A 19,525-nucleotide genomic window follows, 5' to 3' on the forward strand; every position below is an offset into this window, starting at 1 on the left:
TGGCACAAATAAGATGTAAAGCATCTTGGCATTTCTTGTCACATAACCTGGAAACAGCAACCATAGCAACCCATCACAGCCAGCCACTTTGCATACAAATGATTGTGACAAGAGTGTGTATGATTGTGCAAGAAGAGCACAGAGACCAATTACATTTTTACTCTCCTTTTGATTTCAGTGAGAATACACCAAAAGCGGAGGCCAGCACTTGATCTATGCATCAGATGTTACTTATGTGCAGGCTTTTATGTATGAAAATGCATAAGAGATGGAAAACTCTTTTTCTGTCTCCTGGAGTTAAAAAAAAAGCACTGTTTGATCATTAACGTGCTTGAATAGTTAATATAATCATCCATTGTAGCATGCCTCATCCCACTCTATTTCAGCCCTGTTACAAAAGTGCTGATTCTGATTAAATGTAGCCGAGCTGCTGCTGGCCACGCCCTTTGGAGCGTCCGCAGGCAAGCAGTGAGCTCTGTGAAGAGAAGGCTCTTTACCACAAACGGCTCCCGTAGGCATGTCTACGGTATTGAAGTGTTTGTAAGTCGCTTTGGATAAAAGCGTCAGTTAAATGACATGTTATGTTATGTAATGTTATATAATGCAATGTAATTGAATGTGATGTAATGCTATGTGATGTCACATAATGCTATGTATTGTAATGTGTTTCAAATTTCATCTGCATGAATAATATCATTTTTCTATTGTATAAAGGACGGTAAGTTTGGGTAGACACCTCAAGCGTGAGTGTTTTGAAGCTGAAACACTTGGCCTGTGTTCCAGAATTTCAGCTATAATAATAAATATCAGTAATCCTTTTTTATATAGTTCTAACCAGAAGGATTCATTTGAAAACTTTTAGGAGTTTATAGTTGACTGTTGAAAGCTTGGCAAAAAGGCAGAAAGCGCACCTTGAGATTGAGTTTTTCATCAATTTATTGTTCTATTGCTTTGTATGCTTTACTTAGATTTCAATGCAGGAAGCGAGCTAAAACCCTCACGTTTTGGTCTGTGACACGTTGAAGATATGAAGGAAGCCATATCAAAGGGAGAAAGTGTTGCCCATATATGGTCATTTAGGATGTTGAGCGTATCAGGTCATTTGGAATGTTGACAATAGTCATTTAGAATGTGCTTTGGAATTTTGACATTCTGGAAGGCTGGAATGTTGGGACAGACTATAAGTTCCAGGATGGTCAGTCTCTCCTTCATTTGGACAGAGGAGGCCAAGAAAGAAGGGGTGTGATCATTTAGAGAGTTATTAAGGTAAAATGGGGATTTTAAATTATGGAGGAATGCTAACAGGTTTGTTATGACCCCGCCGTGGACTATTTGTGTCACAATCTTAAGGAGAACCCAAATGCAGCACTCGAGAAACCAAGGAGAATTGGTAATAAACTTTATTGGAGATTCCACTGGATCTGAGGAATACCAACCGAGCAGTTTAACGCACCGGAGGACAGGGAGCAGAAGGTGAGTCAGGGACAGGCAGAGAGTCAGGGAGTAAGCGAGGCGGTCAGCGTAGATACAGGCAGGGTCGGATAACAGGCCAGACAGGATAGTTGAGGGACAGGCAGGATCAGGGAACAGGCAGAGCAGGCAGATCGAGGACAGGCAGGGTCGGAACCGGGTAGGCAATCTAGTTTCAAACGCGGGAAAGACAAGCATGAGGCAAAGTACAATCTGGCAAAGAGTGTGTGTCAGGTGCGGGTTTAAATACTGGCAGAAGCTAATGGGTGCAGAAGAGAAAGAGAGTGAGTTAACGAGTGGGTGTGGAAAACAGGTGAGACAGGTGAATGGAAAACTACTGGTGAATGATGGAGCAGACTATGACAGAGCCCCCCCCTTAATGGACGGTTTCTGACGTCCCTAAATGCTAATCTACAGAGGAGGGTGGGAGGTGGGATTAATACTCATCTGAAAAAGTTCTTTCGGCCTCCCTCTCCTGCCCCCTGTGGTAATCTGCGTCCTCATCAGAAGCCGGCCCCTCGCTGTCCTCCTCTGAAGAGCCGACGGTAAGCGCAGAGACTCTCCCTGTGTCTCTGCCCGTCGACGTGACAGTCTAAAACGGTTGCTCGGGATTACGCCGATGGAACTCCCTGATGAGCCGGGGGTCCATGTTCTGGCCAGATTGTTCTGTCAAAATCTTAAGGAGAACCCAAATGCAGCACTCGAGAAACCAAGGAGAATTGGTAATAAACTTTATTGGAGATTCCACTGGATATGAGGAATACCAACCGAGCAGTTTAACGCACCGGAGGACAGCGAGCAGAAGGTGAGTCAGGGACAGGCAGAGAGTCAGGGAGTAAGCGAGGCGGTCAGCGTAGATACAGGCAGGGTCGGATAACAGGCCAGACAGGATAGTCGAGGGACAGGCAGGATCAGGGAACAGGCAGAGCAGGCAGATCGAGGACAGGCAGGGTCGGAACCGGGTAGGCAATCTAGTTTCAAACGCGGGAAAGACAAGCATGAGGCAAAGTACAATCTGGCAAAGAGTGTGTATAGGTGCGGGTTTAAATACTGGCAGAAGCTAATGGGTGCAGAAGAGAAAGAGAGTGAGCTAACGAGTGGGTGTGGAAAACAGGTGAGACCAACCCAGTCTCACAAAAAAACGTGTAATAACTACGTGGTCCAATGTAGGACTGTAAAACGCCTCTGAAATTGTAAAATGCCTACGTTTTTGTTCACCATGCATTCCAATGGCTGGCGTCTATGTCACGTGATCTTCACATTTCTCCCTGTAGAAAAAAAAAAACATGGCCGACCTTCATTTTATTCTCGGTGTAAAATGCCTATTTAAAGTTACTTTGGCCATTAAAATGCGTTTTGATGTCATTTAATGCGAGAAATATGAGTTGTTATTTCAGATTATGTGTGCAGTGGATGTACATGATCTTTAGTTTGCTAGTTATTACGAAGATTACTTCAGGAAATGGTGTCTAAACAACGTTTTCATTGTTACCAAGGTGGTTGCTAGGGACGCTGCTATCGATATTATTTCTGTTATGTTGTGTAACTGTTTAATGGTGTTATCTTTATTGCTACCCCCTTCCCCGTCAAAGTATAGTGTTGGTCCACAGCGCAAACGTATTAGTTTAACAAAATCCGCATCTAAAATGGTGCAGAAACGTTATTTCCCCTTGTGCAATTCCAGTCTCACATCTCACAGCACATCGTCATTAACAAATACTGGAAACAGACCTAAAAGACTTTATTCCGAGTGTTCTTGCTTTTCTCTTTGAAAGTCATCACATACCGACATTGTAATACACGGTTCGGCTGCATTAAATATTACATATCTGCCGTAGTTCTGTATTTATAGAGCCCTGATGAGAAGACTTCTAGACAAACATGAGGAACTGGAAACGTGACGTGGATCATAAATATATCAGCCATTAAACAACATCTTACATTTCTTTTCACACAATACGTCTCCTTGCAGTATCAACACTAATTCGGCGGACTTTTATATTTGATCCAATTGGTAGATAGGCTGTATTTACACCATAAAGGTGCACAGCTGATATAAAGGGACACCTAGTGGTTAAAGCATGTTATTGAATTTCATTATTTTTATTATTAGATATTAATAGAATCCCTATAAAGTATGTTCATTACTCGTTATTCTCTACTAATAGTTAAGTAAAGACTGTATATAATGACTATTTTGCACATCCCTTTCAAGATTTCAAGATTTTCTAAGGTTTATTGACATATCATAGAGGCCTACACAACTATGGTGTAGTTATGCAATGAATGAAAAACTTGGGTCGCAGGTTCCTCAACAGTACATAACAAGACATCTATCAATATTTGTGCATACCTCCAGCAATGTTAACTATGTTGAAGCACTTATTTGAACTGATATTATACATATGTATTATACTCTTATAAGATGTATGTAGATAGTATAAGAAATGTGCAGAATATGACAATTTAATGGTGGAGGTACACATATTGAAAGATGTCTTGTGATGCACTGTTGAGGAACCTGTGACCAAAGTTTTTCAACTCCGACCTTGTCAGGTATTGAACAATCAATAAATAAAGAACACAGAATTATTAAATATAAAACACAGAATTTGTGTGATTATACTAAATGATTTACAAATAAACACCACTGCATATTTACAACTATACACATGCTGATGTAACGCAAATGTTTCCAACTTGGGATCAATAAAGTAAATCTTATCTTAAGATGATCGATGGCTTCTGCCATATTTGCACAATGTGCCTCTGAACCTTGACAAGTGCATGTTTCAGGCTCATCAATTAACAACAGGAGGAGTCACAGACATAAGACCAGCTGTTAAATAAAGCTCTTCTGACCTTAGCTGTCGTGTGGGTATATATTAATGCTGCCCATTATGGGCACAAGCAATTTTCACGCATTTATTAATTATATGTTTTAAATTTGAGTGTTTCCTATCCCCTAAACCTCCAGGGATGTACACAGTTTAATACTGGCAACTTCTTATTATGGGAAATACGAAAACGTCTTTTAAAACTACAATTCCCAGTAGAGACGTGCCATAGATAGAGAACATGTTGCGAAACACAATAGCCAGCATGTGTAGTTCTGGGGACGGGGTGGGGGAGGGGGGGACGCGGTGGACCCGTTCAAATTCAGTTTTGGACAGTCTGCCGTGGTTCCATCCCATATCAAGTGCTGTTCAACGCTCTGCACACTCTCCAATCACAGAACTTGAGGACTATCACAGGGTTTGTCAAGCGAAGCGGAGAGAATACTTACTTCCGGGTGTAATATTCTGTAAAGCAAATGAGCTGCTCCGACCCTCGGTCCTGACGGACTCCAACTTGTGTTTATTAATCAAACAAATAAATAAACACAAGGATAATTATGTGTTATTGTTGAGTAAATGGAGAATTGCACAGGGGAAAATAACGTATCTATTGTGGTGATTGACATTATTCACCCACGGATCTATGGGTTAGGGTATTGTTCTGCACGGACATTTTAGTGAGCCGGACTTCCTGTCTCCGCCGGTCTTCGCTTTCCGGGCATGAAGCTGTTTACATGTGTTTTGAGATGTTAAATAAAAGTCTAGCTTGTACCTTTGATACCCCGCCTCCGACTCCCATCTCTCGGCACCACACTATGCCACAATTTTAGATGCGGATTTTGTTAAACTAATACGTTTGCACTGTGGACCAACACTATACTTTGACGGGGAAGGGGGTAGCAATAAAGATAACACCATTTTACCCAACATAACAGAAATAATATCGATAGCAGTGTCCCTAGCAACCACCTTAGTAACAATGAAAACGTTGTATAGACACAATTTCTTGAAGAAATCTTCGTAATAACTAGCAAACTAAAGATCATGTACATCCACTGCACACATAATCTGAAATAACAACTCATATTTCTCGCATCAAATGACATCAAAATGCATTTTAATGGCCAAACTAACCTTAAAATAGGCATTTTCCACCGAGAATAAAACGAATGTCGGCCATGTTTTTTTTTTCTGCAGGGAGAAATGTGAAGATCACGTGACATAGACGCCAGCCATTGGAATTGTTTAGAGTATAGGTGAGGTCCTGATAATTTATTCCGGTAAATTACTCTGACCTTACTAATTGACCTGACCGAAGTTACTGAGTCTATGTAAGTTTACTGCTTGGCTCAGATCCACCAAACGTCAGCAAGATCTCACCTCTATTAACTCCTCGAAGAACCAGGTTCAATTAACTGCTGTTTCTATTCAGACAACTCTTTTTAATCTGTTAAAGCGATCCCGAAGGATTTTGGTATCAGTAAATGGGGTGTGTTCCTACCTAAACATGTGTGTGGCAGGGTGCAGTCTTACCTTTGAAGCAGGAGAGGAGAGCACAGATTTTCCCTTTTATTGTCCCAATCCAAAAGGTGAGATCAGTTTATTTGAAGAAAAAGTAGGTCCAAACCAATACAGAGTCTTTATCTTTTAACACATTATAATCATACAAAACATATCATGCTGGGGTTATATTTTTTATCTAAAACCTTAATTCATATTAATTCAAATCATCAAATCATGTATTCTGGTACGTTCTAACAAAGTCTTCCAGCAAAAGTCTAAATCATGTATTCTGGTACGTTCTAACAACGTCTTCCAGCAAAAGTCTAAATCATGTATTCTGGTAAGTTCTAACAACATCTTCCAGCAAAAGTCTAAATCATGTATTCTGGTACGTTCTAACAACGTCTTCCAGCAAAAGTCTAAATCATGTATTCTGGTACGTTCTAACAACGTCTTCCAGCAAAAGTCTAAATCATGTATTCTGGTACGTTCTAACAACGTCTTCCAGCAAAAGTCTAAATCATGTATTCTGGTACGTTCTAACAACGTCTTCCAGGAATCACTTACCGAGAGCCATCTCACCCAGCTCTGTGGGCCAGAGCTTACCGGGAGAGAGTATACCAGGGGTTTCCCCCTCTCTCCCCGACGAAATCCAAAAAAGCCAGTCTTTTTATGCTCAAAAAACCGGATAGAAAACCCACAAACACCTCCTCTATACCCAACCAACATATTCTATTGGCTCTGGCATAAGACACACCTTCCCAAGTTTGTGTAAAACAAAACATGACTAGACATATTCTATGACTATGACATAACCACCCTTTTGAGGCCTCAATGTGTTTCTCCTTAAGTCCGGAGCCCCCCTCCCTGCTGTGAGAGGAGAGGAAAGAACCTGCCTACTCTCTTATCAGAGAGTAGGGCATAAATCATTATAAGTCTTACACTCAATCTTAACAAACAACTGTTTTGTTTATGCTGTAAATATAGAAAAACCTAAAATATGAAGCATTTTCATTGTGGGTTATACAAGAATATAATTGATTATATTTGATTACAACTAACTTTCGTTTTAAGTATTCAACATACTATGAAGCTCTCAACAGAATGAATGGTGAAAAAAACGTATGCATTTTACAATTTCAGAGGCGTTTTCGTAGAAATACTACGTCCTACGTTGTGGACCAACATAGTTATTACACGTTTTTTTATGAGACTGGGTTGGTGAGACAGGTGAATGGAAAACTACTGGTGAATGATGGAGCAGACTATGACAGAGCCCCCCCCTTAATGGACGGCTTCTGACGTCCCTAAATGCTAATCTACAGAGGAGGGTGGGAGGTGGGATTAATACTCATCTGAAAAAGTTCTTTCGGCCTCCCTCTTGTGGAAATTGATGTAAGGTATTATACAGAAGAAGTGAGGCAGCATATTTTTGGTATATTCATTTTAATGTCACCCATATATAGGAGGTGTATTGCATCATGTTATCCCTAATATATGTGTGGGTTTATACATTCCTGTGTGTTAATAGTTGAAGGAACAAAAAGTACATTTTTCCTCTTAAATATAGAGAGGTTTTTTTATAGATTCCTGAAACAATGTTCCCTTTTTCTTAAAAGTAGATTAGCGCAATAGTCTTTTTCTTTGACTTTTTACCCTTTTATCAAAAGGGTGTTTTTAGGCTATTTTTGAAGAGGGAAGATGCAGAATTACTTGTGAGTTCTGTTTTGAGTGAAAAGATTACCGCTTTGAGTGTTTTTCTTGGTTAAACCATTGATAGGCTTTGCAAATTGCAAGGGACATTTTCCCCAGATATAATGGTTAAATTCTTCTTAAATTAATGATGCGCATCCTGCAGGCCTTGAGAATTGAGTCACACAGTTAAGAGAGGGCCATGAGATGATGACTGATAAATTCCCAACACGTGTGGCTTTCATAAAGGGAAAACATATGGACTATTGTGTGATAAGCTACATAATAAGAATGTGTTTTGCTTCAAACTGAAACTGTTTGGTTCTCTGCTGGCCCGCGCTGATTCACTGTAAGACAGCGTCTTTGGTATCTCCCAAATGAAATGACCGGAAAAGACGACTGAGTAAACTCCACCCCTTCCTGTTGGTGTTGGTATGAAAGAAGCTGTTCAGCCTTTTGTTCGCTCTCTCTTCGCGCGCTGCCCAGACAGAAGGATCACAGCGCGTGAATCAGGGCAGGAGTACTCCAACGTTACTTATATGATTCTTTATATTGTATAGTAATGTATTATATTGTATTGCATTATTACCTTGTTTAATTAAAACGGATTATTGTTTAACTGGTATCCTGGTGTCTTCTAATTTCCTCCCTGTTATGATTTCAAGCAGGACTCGCCGAAAACGACACGCGGAGAGGAGTTGGGTTGTAAAAACCTCATTCCCCAACACTCTCCTGCCCCCTGTGGGAATCTGTGTCCTCATCAGAAGCCGGCCCCTCACTGTCCTCCTCTGAAGAGCTGACGGTAAGCGGAGAGACTCTCCCTGTGTCTCTGCCCGTCGACGTGACGGTCTAAGACGGTTGCTCGGGATTACGCCGATGGAACTCCCTGATGAGCCGGGGGTCCATGTTCTGGCCAGATTGTTCTGTCAAAATCTTAAGGAGAACCCAAATGCAGCACTCGAGAAACCAAGGAGAATTGGTAATAAACTTTATTGGAGATTCCACTGGATCTGAGGAATACCAACCGAGCAGTTTAACGCACCGGAGGACAGCGAGCAGAAGGTGAGTCAGGGACAGGCAGAGAGTCAGGGAGTAAGCGAGGCGGTCAGCGTAGATACAGGCAGGGTCGGATAACAGGCCAGACAGGATAGTCGAGGGACAGGCAGGATCAGGGAACAGGCAGAGCAGGCAGATCGAGGACAGGCAGGGTCGGAACCGGGTAGGCAATCTAGTTTCAAACGCGGGAAAGACAAGCATGAGGCAAAGTACAATCTGGCAAAGAGTGTGTGTAAGGTGCGGGTTTAAATACTGGCAGAAGCTAATGGGTGCAGAAGAGAAAGAGAGTGAGCTAACGAGTGGGTGTGGAAAACAGGTGAGACAGGTGAATGGAAAACTACTGGTGAATGATGGAGCAGACTATGACAATTTGTAAAATAGAACGATAGTTACGGCTGTAACTACGGTTCTATGAGTCCCGGATGACCGCCAGAGGCGGTGCTTTAGCACTGGATATGTCCATCGCGCGCATGCGCAGCTCGAGTACCAATAACAACAAAGTCACCTGTGACACCGGCTACATCAGCCGGTGTCGACAGAGGATCTGTTCCCAGAATCTTCTCGCGAGCACACAAGAATTCTGAGTGACAGGAAACTCTGGCGGTCATCCGGGACTCATAGACCCGTAGTTACAGCCGTAACTATCGTTCTATTTCGTCCCTACTGACCGCCAGAGGCGGTGCTTTAGCACTGGATGACCTATACCAACCATGTCATGAAGAATCCAAGCACTTACTCACCTAGTTGGAAGCAGCGGAGCTTGGCCACAAGACCACCCCCAGGGGGTGAGGAGTGGCGACATTGACCCGGTAGAACCTGGAGAATGTGCCCGAAGACGCCCATGACGCCGCGGCGCAGATGGTCTCCAGGGGCACCCCTCTTAGGGCAGCCCACGATGTTGAGACGCCTCTTGTAGAGTGGCATCTGGCCCCTGATGGCGGGGGGCGGCCACTGGCCCCATAGGCACATGTGATGGTATCCACCACCCAGTGGGACAGCCGCTGCTTCGAGAGAGCACGACCCTTCCTAGTGCCGCCATGGCAAACGAAGAGCTGCTCTGACTGTCGTATACAGGCCGTAGCATCAATATACGCCCTCAGGGCACGCACAGGGCACAGCAACTCAGGTGTGCCGTTCTCCTGTGGAATGTTAAAGCGTGCCAGCTGGATAGGCCGATTGGAGTGGGCTAGTGGAAGCACCTTGGGCAAGAACGCCACATTCGGCCAGAGGGTGACACCCGAGCCATCGGAGTTCCACCTCAGGCATGTACTGCTTACTGAGAGGGCATGAAGCTCTCCGACTCGCTTCCCTGAGGTTATGGCAAGCAGAAATGCTGCCTTCAGGGACAGCCATTTAAGCCCGACCTGGGCCAAGGGTTCGAAGGGAGGAGATGATAGTGCATCCAACACTAGGGGCAGGTCCCAAGCCGGGGCCCTTGGGGTGCTAGGGGGGCGCTGCCGTAGAGCCCCTCTTAGAAAGAGGGACACCAACCTGTGGCGCCCCACTGTGGCGCCATCGACTCCGACATGTCGGGCAGAGATAGCAGCCATATACACCTTCAAAGTGGAGTGAGAACGTCCACTATCCAGAAGGGACTGCAGAAACTCTAAAATGGTGGCCACGGAGCAATGTCCCGGATTCTCAGCCTTACTCACACACCAGTGGGAGAAGAGCCTCCATTTGCACTCATACTGTGCCCGAGTGGATGGAGCTCTGGCATTCAGGATAGTTTCCCTGACAGATGCCGTGACACCGCTCAACAGTGGGTTGGGCCCTGCAGAGGCCAAACCCAGAGCTGAAGGCGGCGAGGGTCGGGATGCCAGATCTGACCCTTGAGCTGTGACAGGAGGTCCTTCCTGTCGGGGAGACACCACGGTGGGCTGCCGCAGAGACTGCGTAGCAGTGGGAACCAGACTCTCCCCGGCCAGCGGGGGGCGACTAGAAGGAGCCTGTGCCCCTGGGTAAGGACCCTCTGAAGCGTCTGAAGTATCAGAGGCAACGGCGGGAAGGCATACAGGAGAGTGTCCGGCCAGTCGTGCGCCAGGGCATCCTGACCCAATGGGCTGGTCACCTCCGACCAGGAGAACCAGAGGGGGCAGTGCCTCGACTCTTCCGAGGCAAAGAGGTCCACCTCGGCCCTGCCGAAGAGGCTCCAAATTATCTCCACCACCTCCGGGTGAAGCCTCCACTCCCCCGGTGGAGGCTTGCGCCGTGAGAGGAAATCTGCGACCTGATTCAGGTCCCCTGGCAGAAAAACTGCCCGCAGACTGGTGAGGCGGGGGAGCGCCCAAGGCAAGAGGCTCTGCGAAACGTGGAGCAGCTGTGCGGACCTGGCGCCCCCCTGGTGGTTGATTTGGGCAACTGCGGACATGTTGTCCGAACGAACGAGCACATGCCTGCCCGCCAGTTGGGGTAAAAAGTGCATGAGTGCGAGCAACACCGCTCGAAGCTCCAGCACATTGATATGGCGTGCACCTTCCTGGGCAGACCACTGACCCTGCACAGTCCTGCCCTGCCACACCGCCCCCCACCCCGAGAGACACGCATCCACAGTGACAGTCTCCCGGCGGGATGGGATGGTGCCCATGGGCACACCCCTCAGGAGATAGGCCCTGTCCCTCCAGCGGGACATAGAGTGGAGGCACCGCTGAGACACCCTGACTCTCTTGTGCCTGTGCCGCTTGGCGTCCAAGTGACGGCTGTTCAGCCACATCTGCATGGGGCGCAGTGACAACAGGCCCAAGGGCACAACGGCTGAGGCAGCTGTCAGTCTGCCTAAGAGCCGGAGGAACTGTATGTAAGGCACCCTCTTGCCTAGTCTGAAGATGCGAAGATGGTGGGAAATGTCGTCCACACGACGAGGTGTCAAGTAGGCCCTCATGGTGACCAAATCTAGGACCATCCCCAGATAAGTGACCTGCTGGGAAGGGTCCAGGCAACTCTTCCCGGTGTTCACTGTCAGGCCCAACCGGGCAACGTGGGATGAGAGGCGCGCCGTATCCTGGGCTCCTTGGGCCCGGGACGGCGCGCAAACCAGCCAGTCGTCCAGGTATGGCAGGACCTTCATGCCCTGTGCCTGCAGGGGAGCGAGTGCTGCCGCAACAACCCTGGTGAACACCCTTGGGGAGAGGGAGAGACCAAAGGGAAGCACCCGAAACTGATAATGTCGACCCTGAAAGGCGAACCTCAAGAACCTCCGGTGATGGGATGCAATTGGCACGTGGAAGTAGGCGTCCCTCAAGTCCACGGTTGTGAACCACTCCCCCTGTGTGACAACACGAAGGGAGTCTGCTGTGGTTAGCATATGGAAGGGTAGTACCCTCAGGAATCTGTTGATTCCTCTGAGGTCCAGAACTGGACGGAATCCGCCAACTTTCTTGCTCACAAGAAAGTACGTCGAGTAGAACCCCCCGCTCTGACGCAGGGGGTCCACTGGCTCGATTGCGCCTTTGGCCAAGAGGACGGACAACTCTTGGGCTAGCGCTAAGGCCTTCGCCGGGTCCTTGACAACTGTCATTCTGACCGAAGGCTAGGGGCCGGCGTCGGAACTGCAACTCGTAGCCCCGGGTTAGTGTGGAAACCACCCAGGGGTCGGAAATACAGGCAGCCCAGTAGCTGAGCTGCTGCTGGGAAAACCAGCCGACGACCGGCCCCGGGACTTCAGGGCCTAGCCCCCCGGCCCCTGGAGCCCCTCGGGGGGCGCCGGTAAGGCTCTGAAGCGCGAGGCCGCCTGGAAGCCAGGCGACCTGGGGCACGAAAGTCATTGGCCGGTTGAGTGGGCCGCTGGGAACTCTGCCGACCACCCCAGTAAGCCGGTGGCTGAGCGCGGCTGCTAGAGCGGCCCCTGGGCCTGCCGGGAGCGGCCGCGGGACTGCGAAGACCCGAGAGCTGCTGCCTGGTCTGCCTCGCTTGGGCAGCGCGCTCCAGTGTCTCCAGGGCAGCTGACCAAAACAGCTCGACTGGCACGCTACGTAGGACCCTCCTACATGTCTCCGTCAGTGGTAACTGGGCCAGCCAAACCTGGCGACGAGTCTGTACCAGAAAAGACATAACTCGTCCCAATTCCCTAGTCATTAGGGCAAAGGCCTGCAGTGATGCATCGCTGAGGCCCAGCAAAGAAGGCTCGGCCGGAGCCTGCTGCAGCGAGGCGGAGACGGCCAGCATTAGATGGGAGAGGGAGTTCCCGATACGACCCATGCGTGCCGCTGCGTCGTAGGCCCTACAGAGCAGCCCATCCGTGACCCTGCACTGAGGCTGAGGGCACCTGACCTCAGGCCTTAAAGCCTCGTCAGGAGCCAGAATCAGGGAGGCGATGGCAGGCTCAATGGGTGGCATGCCACCCAGCCCCGCCCTCGCCGGGTCCTGCATGGCAGCCAAGGTCCGGGCATCGGAACCAGTGCGGCTAAAGGCCCTGGTGTCCCTCCAGCATGCCTGGAGCTCCCTCAGGTACTCCTCTGAAGGAGGAACGGTGAGGGGGACACGGGCTGGGTTACGCCTGAAGAAGGCACTAGCCGGAGCCAAGTTGGCCTGCGGAACCGGAATCTGCAGGTGCGCCAAGGCTGTACGAATGATGGCCGCCATGGAGCCGTCCTCCCCGTCCTGCAGAGACCCCTGAGCAGAGGAGAGGGAAAACTCCTCGAGCGGGACCTCGTCCTCCGTCTCTTCATTGAAGAGGTTAGCCGAAGCCGCTAGCGACAAGGCATCCTCGTACAGAGGTGCGGCAACCGAAGGAGGGGCGGCAACCGAAGGAGGGGCAGCAACCGAAGGAGGGGCAGGCGGCCCGCTAGCAGCCCCTATACTGGGCCCCGGCTTCTGAAGGGCCACGAGGAGCGACTTCATCGTGTCCATGTCGGTAGCTAGCTGATCCACTCTAGAGGACAGCCTGTTCCTAGTCCTCTTATTGGGGGGTGCACCCATGGCCATCGCTCCCTCAAGTCGCCAGGGACGGTCGAACTGATCTGGGGGAGGATGTGACCAAGAGAGGTGTCCGTTGGCTGCCGCCAGACGTTCCACCTCAGTGATTCTAGCCACTCTGAGTGCCCGGGGCATGCAGCTACAGTTCATGCAGGCCCCTACTGTGAGAGCTTCCCTTAGATGCTCGAGGCCGAGGCAAGAGGGGCAACGGTCGTGGCCGTCCTCGGGCTCGAGAGAAGCCATACAGGCGCTACATGAATGAGCCATTCTGTAGGTAGCCAGATGCAGAGAAGCCGGGAGCGGGTGCGGGAACACAGCCTTCACCAGCTACCTGCCCTTCACTGGCTGAGCCGAGGCGAGTGCCAGATGCAGCGTAACCGGGAGCGGGTGCGGGAACGCAGCCTTCACCAGCTACCTGCTTAAACCAAAACACAAGGCAGTTAGCGTCTACCAGGAGCGGGGGCGAGAACACTGCCTTCACTGGTTAATTTACAGACGAATGCCTGATGCAGCGTAACCGGGAGCGGGTGCGGGAACACAGCCTTCACCAGCTACCTGCTAAACAGAAAACACAAGGCAGTTTAGCGTCTACCAGGAGCGGGTGCGGGAACACAGCCTTCACCAGCTACCTGCTTAACAGAAAACACCAGGCAGTTTAGCGTCTACCAGGAGCGGGGGCGAGAACACTGCCTTCACTGGTTAATTTACAGACGAATGCCAGACGCAGCGTAACTGGGAGCGGGTGCGGGAGCACAGCCTTCACCAGCTACCTGCTTAACGCAAAAAACCAGGCCGTTTAGCGCCTACCAGGAGCGGGGGCGCAAACACTGCCTTTACTGGTTAAACTGAAGACGAACGCCAGATGCAGCGTAACCGGGAGCGGGTGTGGGAACACAGACTTCACCAGCTACTTGTTTAACAGGATAAACACGGCAACTTTAGCGTTAAATCAAAGGCGAATGCCAGCTGTAGCTAAAGAAAAAAGAACGGCACGGGAAACTCCGGTGCTCAACCCGGCGTCCGCCGAGTGGCTGCAGCCGCTACTGCTAACTAGCCAGTACAGCTCAATGCCAATGAAGTTTAGCTCAATGCTAATGAAGTTTAGCTCAATGCTAATGAAGTTTAGCTCAATGCTAATGAGGTTTAGCTCAATGCTAATGACGTTTGGCTCAGCGCCGCGGCCAAAACAGTACAAAAGCACAGCAATACTCCTGGGAGAGGGAGCGAAAACACCTCCGTCACCAAAAGACTCGGCAAACAGACAGAAATCAGACAGAAGTCTCTGCGCAGCCAGCCGCAGCTCCTGGAGGACGGGTAATCCCGCGGCCCCGACTGGATGAGTCGCGAAGCTACACGCAGCCAGCTGTTTGCAGAGAATCCTTAACAAATGTTCCGAACGAACGAACGCTGTAGGCTACAAAAAATGTAGCCAAGGTACTCTCGCGCAGCAAGAAGATGAAAAGGAACAGATCCTCTGTCGACACCGGCTGATGTAGCCGGTGTCACGTGGGTCACAGGTGACTTTGTTGTTATTGGTACTCGAGCTGCGCATGCGCGCGATGGACATATCCAGTGCTAAAGCACCGCCTCTGGCGGTCAGTAGGGACGAAATAGAACTACGGTTGGGAGGGGGATTTAAATGACATGAGCAGTTGCATGGATTATTTTTTATTTTTGTAAACACTGAGTGATAGGCATCTTCAGTTATGGGAAGACTAAAGATTGTGAACATTTAGTTACTCACAGTAAGTGTGGGTAGATACCTCAAGTGTGCTGCTACAATGCACTCACACTTGACCATCCCTATTCACCACAGTATATTTGCAATAATGCAACATTTCATATTAGTTCTGACAATTTGTCATGCGCGGACGTTTGCACAGCATTATTGGAATTGGAGAATAGGGTTTGTTTTATTCTGTTTCTTTACCTATTCTCTACCAGGTAATTCATTAAGAAAACAGAAAGTCCTATGCGGATGTGACTCTGGGTCGCATGCCGATGTGTCCTTGAGCAAGACACTTTAGCACAAATCGCTCCCGTAGGCATGTCTACGGTATTGCAGTGTTTGTAAGTCGCTTTGGATGAAAGCGTCAGTTAAATGACATGTAATGTAATGTGTAAGAAGACACAGAAGACTCACGAATGACCATCTCTTCTCCCACGGACGTTCACACTGTGTGATGAGTATTGGAGATTAGGGTTTGTTTTATTCTGTTTCTTTACCTATTCTCTACCAGGTAAGTCATTAAGAAAACAGAAAGTCCTATGCGGATGTGACTCTGTGTCACACGCCGATGTGTCCTTGAGCAAGACACTTTAGCACAAATCGCTCCCGTAGGCATGTCTACGATATTGCAGTGTTTGTAAGTCGCTTTGGATGAAAGCGTCAGTTAAACGACATGTAATGTAATGTGTAAGAAGACACAGAAGACTCACGAATGACCATCTCTTCTCCCACGGACGTTCACACTGTGTGATAAGTATTGGAGAATAGGGTTTGTTTTATTCTGTTTCTTTACCTATTCTCTACCAGGTAAGTCATTAAGAAAACAGAAAGTCCTATGCGGATGTGACTCTGGGTCACACGCCGATGTGTCCTTGAGCAAGACACTTTACCACGAATCGCTCCCGTAGGCATGTCTACGGTATTGAAGTGTTTGTAAGTCGCTTTGGATGAAAGCGTCAGTTAAATGACATGTAATGTAATGTGTAAGAAGTAGTGCTGGAGCGACGCGTCGACTTCAAAATATCGTCGACGACATATTTCCGCGTCGACGCGTCGCTACACACACGTGGGTGTGTAAACAAAGCAACAAGCCGTTCGCAATCGCACTTCAAACACAATGGAGACTGAAACGGCTACCAACTCCTCCTCACAGGATTGCGCACGAAGCCCTCAAACGAAAACATCTCGCCCTAGGTCTTCAAAAGCATGGGAATATTTTAAAGTTAGTCCAAAACGCAAAGATATTGTCATTTGCAGTCTTTGCCAAATGGAGTTGGCATATCACAAAAGCACAACGGCTATGTTGGAACATTTAAAGCGGCAGCTAGCTGTGGTGGCTACCATTAGCAGCTAGCATTTGCTCTCCGATTTTTACATAAAAATGGAATTATGGATTATAAATTCAATATTTGTTTTATACATAGACGTTAAAAACCTATGGATTAACCGATTCAGCCGCGTTCTTTCTCGTTTTAATGCCATTGAACACGTCTTTTGATCAGATTGACAGCTACGGTGGTGAGACGATCTCCCTAGAAGCTCTGTAAAGGTACGTGTTGTGATGACTGTATTTGCTTCCGCTGTCGCGAGTCCGGATCACTCAGTGATGATACTATATAGCTACATAATCTGTGGAGTCTCAGCTTTAATCGGATATCTTGTATGTGCAGCTACGATAAGTAATAAGGGTACTTTTATCTTGAGTTCTGTGCCAATGTCCGTTAGCATTTTTCGCTCATGGGTCATTTAGATGCTTCTTATGAGACTTGTGTTTTGTTTTGGTAAACATGGTTTGTATCGTCAGTTAGCTGAGATTATTTCCGTTAATCTGGTATACCGAACGCATATAACGTTAAACGTAAAAAAAGGAGAACGTGAACAACTTCTTGGAAGCATTCTCAGGTGCTGCGTCGCAGCATTCAGAGTAATTTGCTCCCATTGTGATCAACGCGTCATAGAGCGAGCAAGTCATTTCATTGGACGAGCTGGTCAGAGGGATGCGTTCAAATGTTGTCAGTAATTTGAGGAACTGTCGAAATGGCGAACGCAGATCAAGTTGAGCTCGAAAATCCTCCAGCATCATTGAAGTGTCCGGTTTGGGAACATTTTGGTTTCGCAGTTACGAACAAGGATGATGGACAAAGACAGGTGGACCGAACCAACGCTGTTTGTCGGCATTGTTCAACTAAAATTGGTTACGCCGCTGGCAATACATCAAACTTGCACACTCATTTGAAAAGGCATCACCCGAACGTGAATATCACCGGTACCAAAAGACTGAAGTGCAAACCCAACTCCCGCTAGCATTTAAGCCTCCACCACTCGCAAAAACTTCAGACCGAGCCAAAGCTATTACAAACGGCAAATATCCTTATGTTGCCATGTTAGCAAAGCGCTACCTGGCTGTATCTGCTACTACCTCTGTCCCTAGCGAGAGGGTGTTCTCCACAGCAGGAGACATTGCTAGTGCCAGCAGATCTGCCCTTTCGGCAAGCAATGTGGACAAGTTCATCTTTCTTTCAAACAACATGAAAATACAATGACAGGCAAGTCATTATGTCTAACTGGCTGCTTAGGTGCTAGTACAGTACAGTTCAAATACAGATTATTTCAGTTAATCAAAAAGCTGCACCTTAATGTTTATGTTATTATATTTTATATTTATTTGAGTGAATATTCATAGTTTAATAATAATTAAAAACCCAAAACTAATAGTTTATGTTTTGTGAGTACTAGTACAGTAAAGTTCAAATACAGATTATTTCAGTTCATCGAAATGCTGCACCTTAATGTTTATTTTATTATATTTTGTATTTATTTGAGTGAATACATTATTCACAGTTTAATAATAATTTTAAAAAAATATGTTATGTTTTGTGATAATTTTTTCTGCTGTACCGAAAACGTACCGAACCGAACCGTGACCTAAAAACCGAGGTACGTACCGAACCGAAATGTTTGTGAACCGTTACACCCCTAGAGAATAGGGTTTTGTTTTATTCTGTTTCTTTACCTATTCTCTACCAGGTAAGTCATTAAGAAAACAGAAAGTCCTATGCGGATGTGACTCTGGGTCACACGCCGATGTGTCCTTGAGCAAGACACTTTACCACGAATCGCTCCCGTAGGCATGTCTACGGTATTGAAGTGTTTGTAATGTAATGTTCTAAACTGGAAGAACACCAATCTTTTTTTTATTATCAAAAAAGGACGGTAGGTTTCAGTAGACACATGAAGTGTACTGCTGTTTGCATATTTGGGGCGGTTGGAGAACAGGGTTTGTTTGATTCTGTTTCTTTACCTATTCTCGTCAGGACACAGCACAAAGGAAGAAGACAGGAGAAGACGCAGCGGAGCAGACAGAAAATATCCAGAGACAAACGGCAGTCCAGTTGAGTGTGAAGCCAAGGACAGAAGAGGGCACAGTTTAGAGCTCTGCCCTTATTTCGTGAGTAACTAGCACTCTCCAACAAAATACCTGAGTTGTCCTTAAAAGACAAGTGACTGTTGTTTGTTTTTAGAGTGGGAACCAAGCTGGAAGAGCAGACGGTGAGCCTAGAAGTGTTATCCCCCTCATCGAGTGCCTGGATTTTAAGGAAATTACTTTTAAGCCCTTTTAGCTTGTGAAATTGTTTTAATTGTATTTTAAATATTTTAAATAGTTTTAGTTTTTTGTAAAGTGTTTATGTCGAATAATAAATTATTTTAACCTTTTAAACGTTACTAGTTTTGCCCTTGATTGCCCAGTTGCCCTCTTCCTACATTTCTACCCCTCCCCTTCCTTTACATGAACTCCTTTAGTTCAAGTTTGTATTACAATTTCATTACAAGTATTAAAACCAGCCTATACATAATTACCTCCGACAATAAGGTTATGTTTCTCGGTTTTGTTGTAAGTGTGTCAGCTGATAGGAAAACACTTCTGGTATGCTTTTCTATGCCTTGTGGTGGAAGTGTGTATCAGTGGCCAAGGAAGAACATAAATTACTATTTGAATCAGAGGAGGTGTACGGAACAGCGAGATTTGGCATTGGTGGACATCTCTGCCATTGTAGTTATATTTTAAAGCCCAGTAGAATATAACAAGAACAGAAAGTAAATACATAAGACGAAAGGAATAAAGTATTTACAATCTGCTCCATGAGTGCGTAAATCCTAAATCTGACAGAAGAGCTTTTTGTCTAAGGTTGTCTTGAACAAGATGGCTATATTCTTAATAGTTCCAAGAAATCTTGCCTAAGTTATGGCAGAAAGTCACCATTGTTAGAGGGCAAACTAACAGTGAATCATAAAAACACATCTTTGATTGTCAGCTTGCATATAT

At 46.8% G+C, this 19,525-nt stretch overlaps 1 long non-coding RNA gene across 5 annotated transcripts; it reads left to right on the forward strand.

The window, feature by feature from the left end:
* The first annotated feature begins 1,133 nt into the window (after positions 1–1,133).
* LOC139435360 (uncharacterized) lies at positions 1,134–18,919 on the forward strand. 5 transcript variants are annotated; one of them, XR_011644648.1, is made up of 4 exons: positions 1,134–1,473; positions 1,978–2,275; positions 8,168–8,564; positions 18,516–18,919. It is a non-coding gene; the product is annotated as an uncharacterized lncRNA (long non-coding RNA). The 5 variants fall into 5 exon arrangements; XR_011644651.1 differs by lacking the exon at positions 1,978–2,275 and having other exon boundaries at positions 1,146–1,473; XR_011644652.1 differs by lacking the exon at positions 1,978–2,275 and having other exon boundaries at positions 1,146–1,473; positions 8,171–8,564.
* Positions 18,920–19,525: the final 606 nt, after the last annotated feature.

Source organism: Pseudochaenichthys georgianus, chromosome 3 (assembly GCF_902827115.2).
Source record: "Pseudochaenichthys georgianus chromosome 3, fPseGeo1.2, whole genome shotgun sequence".
NCBI classification, from domain to species: domain Eukaryota; kingdom Metazoa; phylum Chordata; class Actinopteri; order Perciformes; family Channichthyidae; genus Pseudochaenichthys; species Pseudochaenichthys georgianus.